Here is an 8,080-nt window from a genome sequence, read left to right as displayed (position 1 = left end):
AACCTCCCGGCAGTCGGTTTCAAGGTCCGCCCTATGCGGAGCCCCCGCCCTGCGTAGTGCGTCAGCAATGCGCAGAGAGGCAATGCGCAGAGAGATGCGCAGAGAGGCAATGCGCAGAGAGATGCGCAGAGAGGCAATGCGCAGAGAGATGCGCAGAGAGGCAATGCGCAGAGAGATGCGCAGAGAGGCAATGCGCAGAGAGATGCGCAGAGAGGCAATGCGCAGAGAGATGCGCAGAGAGGCAGTGCGCAGAGAGGCAGTGCGCAGAGAGGCAGTGCGCAGACTCATTCATTCCCAGAGAGGAACAAAGGAAAATACAACAGGCATTTCCAGTCTTTGAAGGAGCCGAGGGTGGGCGTGTCCACGCTCCGGTAGAATACTTACAAATTAAAGAACTCGCCGAGTCGGTCCGTAAATACGGAACCAATGCTAATTTTACCTTGGTGCAGTTAGACAGGCTTGCCGGCATGGCACTAACTCCTGCCGACTGGCAAACGGTTGTAAAAGCCGCTCTCCCTAGTATGGGCAAATATATGGAATGGAGAGCTCTTTGGCATGAAACTGCACAAGCGCAGGCCCGAGCAAACGCAGCTGCTTTGACTCCAGAGCAGAGAGATTGGACTTTTGACTTGTTGACGGGTCAGGGAGCTTATTCTGCTGATCAGACAAACTACCATTGGGGAGCTTATGCCCAGATTTCCTCCACGGCTATTAGGGCCTGGAAGGCGCTCTCCCGAGCAGGTGAAACCACTGGGCAGTTAACAAAGATAATCCAGGGACCTCAGGAATCCTTCTCAGATTTTGTGGCCAGAATGACAGAGGCAGCAGAGCGTATTTTTGGAGAGTCAGAGCAAGCTGCGCCTCTGATAGAACAGCTCATCTATGAGCAAGCCACAAAGGAGTGCCGAGCGGCCATAGCCCCAAGAAAGAACAAAGGCTTACAAGACTGGCTCAGGGTCTGTCGAGAGCTTGGGGGACCTCTCAGCAATGCAGGTTTAGCGGCTGCCATCCTTCAATCCCAAAACCGCTCCATGGGCAGAAATAATCAGAGGACATGTTTTAACTGCGGAAAGCCTGGGCATTTTAAGAAAGATTGCAGAGCTCCAGATAAACAGGGAGGGACTCTCACTCTTTGCTCTAAGTGTGGCAAGGGTTATCATAGAGCTGACCAGTGTCGCTCTGTGAGGGATATAAAGGGCAGAGTCCTTCCCCCACCTGATAGTCAATCAGCTTATGTGCCAAAAAACGGGTCATCGGGCCCTCGGTCCCAGGGCCCTCAAAGATATGGGAACCGGTTTGTCAGGACCCAGGAAGCAGTCAGAGAGGCGACCCAGGAAGACCCACAAGGGTGGACCTGCGTGCCGCCTCCGACTTCCTACTAATGCCTCAAATGAGTATTCAGCCGGTGCCGGTGGAGCCTATACCATCCTTGCCCCCGGGAACCATGGGCCTTATTCTCGGCCGGGGTTCACTCACCTTACAGGGCTTAGTAGTCCACCCTGGAGTTATGGATTGTCAACATTCCCCTGAAATACAGGTCCTGTGCTCAAGCCCTAAAGGCGTTTTTTCTATTAGTAAAGGAGATAGGATAGCTCAGCTGCTGCTCCTCCCTGATAATACCAGGGAAAAATCTGCAGGACCTGAGATAAAGAAGATGGGCTCCTCAGGAAATGATTCTGCCTATTTGGTTGTATCTTTAAATGATAGACCTAAGCTCTGCCTTAAGATTAATGGAAAAGAGTTTGAAGGCATCCTTGATACCGGAGCAGATAAAAGTATAATTTCTACACATTGGTGGCCCAAAGCATGGCCCACCACAGAGTCATCTCATTCATTACAGGGCCTAGGATATCAATCATGTCCCACTATAAGCTCCATTGCCTTGACGTGGGAATCCTCTGAAGGGCAGCAAGGGAAATTCATACCTTATGTGCTCCCACTCCCGGTTAACCTCTGGGGAAGGGATATTATGCAGCATTTGGGCCTTATTTTGTCCAATGAAAACGCCCCATCGGGAGGGTATTCAACTAAAGCAAAAAATATCATGGCAAAGATGGGTTATAAAGAAGGAAAAGGGTTAGGACATCAAGAACAGGGAAGGATAGAGCCTATCTTACCTAATGGAAACCAAGACAGACAGGGTCTGGGTTTTCCATAGCAGCCATTGGGGCAGCACGGCCCATACCATGGAAAACGGGGAATCCAGTGTGGGTTCCTCAATGGCCCCTATCCTCTGAAAAACTGGAAGCTGTGATTCAACTGGTAGAGGAACAATTAAAACTAGGCCATATTGAGCCATCTACCTCACCTTGGAATACTCCAATTTTTGTAATTAAGAAAAAGTCAGGAAAGTGGAGACTGCTCCATGACCTCAGAGCCATTAATGAGCAAATGAACTTATTTGGCCCAGTACAGAGGGGTCTCCCTGTACTTTCCGCCTTACCACGTGGCTGGAATTTAATTATTATAGATATTAAAGATTGTTTCTTTTCTATACCTTTGTGTCCAAGGGATAGGCCCAGATTTGCCTTTACCATCCCCTCTATTAATCACATGGAACCTGATAAGAGGTATCAATGGAAGGTCTTACCACAGGGAATGTCCAATAGTCCTACTATGTGTCAACTTTATGTGCAAGAAGCTCTTTTGCCAGTGAGGGAACAATTCCCCTCTTTAATTTTGCTCCTTTACATGGATGACATCCTCCTGTGCCATAAAGACCTTACCATGCTACAAAAGGCATATCCTTTTCTACTTAAAACTTTAAGTCAGTGGGGTTTACAGATAGCCACAGAAAAGGTCCAAATTTCTGATACAGGACAATTCTTGGGCTCTGTGGTGTCCCCAGATAAGATTGTGCCCCAAAAGGTAGAGATAAGAAGAGATCACCTCCATACCTTAAATGATTTTCAAAAGCTGTTGGGAGATATTAATTGGCTCAGACCTTTTTTAAAGATTCCTTCCGCTGAGTTAAGGCCTTTGTTTGGTATTTTAGAAGGAGATCCTCATATCTCCTCCCCTAGGACTCTTACTCTAGCTGCTAACCAGGCCTTACAAAAAGTGGAAAAAGCCTTACAGAATGCACAATTACAACGTATTGAGGATTCGCAGCCTTTCAGTTTGTGTGTCTTTAAGACAGCACAATTGCCAACTGCAGTTTTGTGGCAGAATGGGCCATTGTTGTGGATCCATCCAAACGTATCCCCAGCTAAAATAATAGATTGGTATCCTGATGCAATTGCACAGCTTGCCCTTAAAGGTCTAAAAGCAGCAATCACCCACTTTGGGCGAAGTCCATATCTTTTAATTGTACCTTATACCGCTGCACAGGTTCAAACCTTGGCAGCCACATCTAATGATTGGGCAGTTTTAGTTACCTCCTTTTCAGGAAAAATAGATAACCATTATCCAAAGCATCCAATCTTACAGTTTGCCCAAAATCAATCTGTTGTGTTTCCACAAATAACAGTAAGAAACCCACTTAAAAATGGGATTGTGGTATATACTGATGGATCAAAAACTGGCATAGGTGCCTATGTGGCTAATGGTAAAGTGGTATCCAAACAATATAATGAAAATTCACCTCAAGTGGTAGAATGTTTAGTGGTTTTAGAAGTTTTAAAAACCTTTTTAGAACCCCTTAATATTGTGTCAGATTCCTGTTATGTGGTTAATGCAGTAAATCTTTTAGAAGTGGCTGGAGTGATTAAGCCTTCCAGTAGAGTTGCCAATATTTTTCAGCAAATACAATTAGTTTTGTTATCTAGAAGATTTCCTGTTTATATTACTCATGTTAGAGCCCATTCAGGCCTACCTGGCCCCATGGCTCTGGGAAATGATTTGGCAGATAAGGCCACTAAAGTGGTGGCTGCTGCCCTATCATCCCCGGTAGAGGCTGCAAGAAATTTTCATAACAATTTTCATGTGACGGCTGAAACATTACGCAGTCGTTTCTCCTTGACAAGAAAAGAAGCCCGTGACATTGTTACTCAATGTCAAAGCTGCTGTGAGTTCTTGCCAGTTCCTCATGTGGGAATTAACCCACGCGGTATTCGACCTCTACAGGTCTGGCAAATGGATGTTACACATGTTTCTTCCTTTGGAAAACTTCAATATCTCCATGTGTCCATTGACACATGTTCTGGCATCATGTTTGCCTCTCCGTTAACCGGAGAAAAAGCCTCACATGTGATTCAACATTGTCTTGAGGCATGGAGTGCTTGGGGGAAACCCAGACTCCTTAAGACTGATAATGGACCAGCTTATACGTCTCAAAAATTCCAACAGTTCTGCCGTCAGATGGACGTGACCCACCTGACTGGACTTCCATACAACCCTCAAGGACAGGGTATTGTTGAGCGTGCGCATCGCACCCTCAAAACCTATCTTATAAAACAGAAGAGGGGAATTGAAGAGATTTTACCCCGAGCACCAAGAGTGTCTGTGTCTTTGGCACTCTTTACACTCAATTTTTTAAATATTGATGCTCATGGCCATACTGCGGCTGAACGTCATTGTACAGAGCCAGATAGGCCCAATGAGATGGTTAAATGGAAAAATGTCCTTGATAATAAATGGTATGGCCCGGATCCTATTTTGATAAGATCCAGGGGAGCTATCTGTGTTTTCCCACAGAATGAAGACAACCCATTTTGGATACCAGAAAGACTCACCCGAAAAATCCAGACTGACCAAGGGAATACTAATGTCCCTCGTCTTGGTGATGTCCAGGGCGTCAATAATAAAAAGAGAGCAGCGTTGGGGGATAATGTCGATATTTCCACTCCCAATGACGGTGATGTATAATGCTCAAGTATTCTCCTGCTTTTTTACCACTAACTGGGAACTGGGTTTGGCCTTGATTCAGACAGCCTTGGCTCTGTCTGGACAGGTCCAGACGACTGACACCATTAACACTTTGTCAGCCTCAGTGACTACAGTCATAGATGAACAGGCCTCAGCTAATGTCAAGATACAGAGAGGTCTCATGCTGGTTAATCAACTCATAGATCTTGTCCAGATACAACTAGATGTATTATGACAAATAACTCAGCAGGGATGTGAACAAAAGTTTCCGGGATTGTGTGTTATTTCCATTCAGTATGTTAAATTTACTAGGGCAGCTAATTTGTCAAAAAGTCTTTTTCAGTATATGTTACAGAATTGGACGGCTGAATTTGAACAGATCCTTCGGGAATTGAGACTTCAGGTCAACTCCACGCGCTTGGACCTGTCCCTGACCAAAGGATTACCCAATTGGATCTCCTCAGCATTTTCTTTCTTTAAAGAATGGGTGGGATTGATATTATTTGGAGATACACTTTGCTGTGGATTAGTGTTGCTTCTTTGATTGGTCTGTAAGCTTAAGGCCCAAACTAGGAGAGACAAGGTGGTTATTGCCCAGGCGCTTGCAGGACTAGAACATGGAGCTTCCCCTGATATATCTATGCTTAGGCAATAGGTCGCTGGCCACTCAGCTCTTACATCTCACGAGGCTAGACTCATTGCACGGGATAGAGTGAGTGTGCTTCAGCAGCCCGAGAGAGTTGCACGGCTAAGCACTGCAGTAGAAAGGCTCTGCGGCATATATGAGCCTATTCTAGGGAGATACGTCATCTTTCATGAAGGTTCAGTGTCCTAGTTCCCTTCCCCCAGGAAAAACGACACGGGAGCAGGTCAGGGTTGCTCTGGGTAAAAGCCTGTGAGCCTAAGAGCTAATCCTGTACATGGCTCCTTTACCTACACACTGGGGATTTGACCTCTATCTCCACTCTCATTAGTTGGGTGGCCTATTTGCTCTTATTAAAAGGAAAGGGGGAGATGTTGGGAGCTGCCCCCACATTCGCCGTCACAAGATGGCGCTGACATCCTGTGTTCTAAGTGGTAAACAAATAATCTGCGCATGAGCCAAGGGTATTTTATGACTACTTGTACTCTACCTTTCCCGTGAACGTCAGCTCGGCCATGGGCTGCAGCCAATCAGGGAGTGATGCGTCCTAGGCGAAATATAACTCTCCTAAATAGGGAAGGGGTTTCGGTTTCATTATTGAAGGGGCTTTCGTTTTTGGGGCTGGGCGCTGGGCGCTTGCCCTCCTGGCTCCCAAAGATGTAAGCAATAAAGTTTTGCCGCAGAAGATTTTGGTTTGTTGCGTCTTTCCTGGCCGGGCGTGAGAACGCTATTAAGAGTTATGGGCTCTAGTCCTAACTTCAGTCCAATGGTTAAGAGTCAAACTGGGGGGGGGGGTGTCATCATAGTCTATCTCATCATCTTAATCACAAAGAATACAAACAGCACACAAACTGTCAACAAACACAAAGACCAAAACTAGAGAAATGACCCAGAGAGTCTCTGAATCAGATGGCCAGTTCTCCACAAGAGGGTTACAGTATCACTACCTACATTCAGATTGGCTGGAGGTCCCCTCAGACGGGCATCCCCCAAGGCAATTTTTAAACCAGACTCAGGTCAGTCAATATAAACTCAGACGGATCAGAATCCAAAACTCAGGCTGATCAGAATAAACTCAGATGGTTCAAACTCAGACTGCCCCGTGCTTCAGAAACAAAGGACAGACACAGACAAACAAACCAAAACAACAAGGGCACATTCGTTTCACAAAAAAAAAAAGACACTCAGAACAGGGACACTGGCTAGCACACACACATTCCAGAGGGGATCCAACTCTGCACCCATAAGGGAAATCTCCAGGTGTCCCTGGAGCTCCCTACAACCTCCTGGGATGTCACCCAGCGTGGCAGCCAGTTATCCACTGACACGTCTGTCTATAACCCTCCCTTCCATCTGGACAAGGAGTTCCTTGCTCTCACGATCGTGGATGACTGCAAACCGAACCGAAAGTACTGAATTCAGACTCAGCCGGCAGACAAAGACATAGACAAAGACAGAATCTTAAATCCAAGAGGGGTCTCTGAGAAATGGGGTGGCCACAAAATCCCGATGAGTTCCCAACTGAAAGACCCCCAGTTTCTGGGAAGACTCTCCCTCAAGTCCCAGGATGAGCTGACGCCCCAATAACTTGAGAGAAACCATTCTTGATGCAATATCGCATGAGGTTTATTTGAGTATCAGCATGCTGAGGCAGAGCTCGTAACCCACACAGGGGCAGAGGAGATCGACCCCCAGCAGTTGCAATTGAAGGTTTTTACAGAATAAACCGTAAAGTGAGGGGAGGATAGGACCACAAAGAATGGGGATGCTGAGTAAACATCGTAAAAATAGGGATGGTGAATTATAGCTCTGAATTACAGCTCATCTCTCAGTCTGAAGGCAAAAGAACAAAGAACACCATCCTGGGCTTCGTTTCTAGGGGTCTAAGAAACGCATTGAGTTGGTCTTACAGTCAAAGGCCTCATATCAGCTGGTGTATGCTTTCTGTTGGTGGCTCAGTATCTGAGAGATCTCAGGGGCCAGGTCAGTTGAGTCTGCTGGTCTTCCCATGGGGCTTCCTCCTCATTTTCCTCTAGCTTTTCCCTAATTCAACCACAGAGGTCTCTGGCTTCTGTCCATTGGTTGGGTGCTAGTGTCTGCATCTGACTCTTTTGGTTGCTTGTTGGGCCTATTGGAGGGCAGCCATGCTAGGTTCCTGTCTGCAAGCACACCACAGCATCAGTGTACAATGTCTGGCCCCAGGGCCTCTCCTTCAGCTGGATCCCAATTTGGACCTGTCACTGGACTTCCTTTCTCTCAGGCTCTTCTCCATTTTTGTCCCTGTAGTTCCCTCAGACAGGAACAATTCTGGGTCAAAGCTTTTGACTGTGGGATGGCAATGCCATCCCTTCACTTGATTTTTTGACCCTCCACTGGAGGTGGACTCTACAAGTTCCTCTTCTCCACTGTAGATCACTTTATCCAAGGTACTGTCACCTGAGCTTTTGACTCCCTTTGAGTCATGAGAATCTCTTACCTCCCAGGTTTCTAGTACATTCTGGAAGGTCTCCCACCTCCTACCTCCTGATGTTACCTGTTTCCATTCTTTCTGATGGTCCTCAGGGCTTCACTCTTGTTTTCCCCAATACATGATCATTTTCACCCCTTCTGCTCCCTGTCCCCTCTCCCAGC

The 8,080-nt window shown here is 46.7% G+C and overlaps 1 pseudogene; it reads left to right on the top strand.

The window, feature by feature from the left end:
- The first annotated feature begins 287 nt into the window (after positions 1-287).
- Positions 288-4,588, top strand: Gm52773 (annotated as a pseudogene).
- Positions 4,589-8,080: the final 3,492 nt, after the last annotated feature.

Source organism: Mus musculus, chromosome 5 (genome assembly GCF_000001635.26).
Source record: "Mus musculus strain C57BL/6J chromosome 5, GRCm38.p6 C57BL/6J".
NCBI lineage: Eukaryota > Metazoa > Chordata > Mammalia > Rodentia > Muridae > Mus > Mus musculus.
This window is presented reverse-complemented; position numbering and strand designations above follow the sequence as displayed.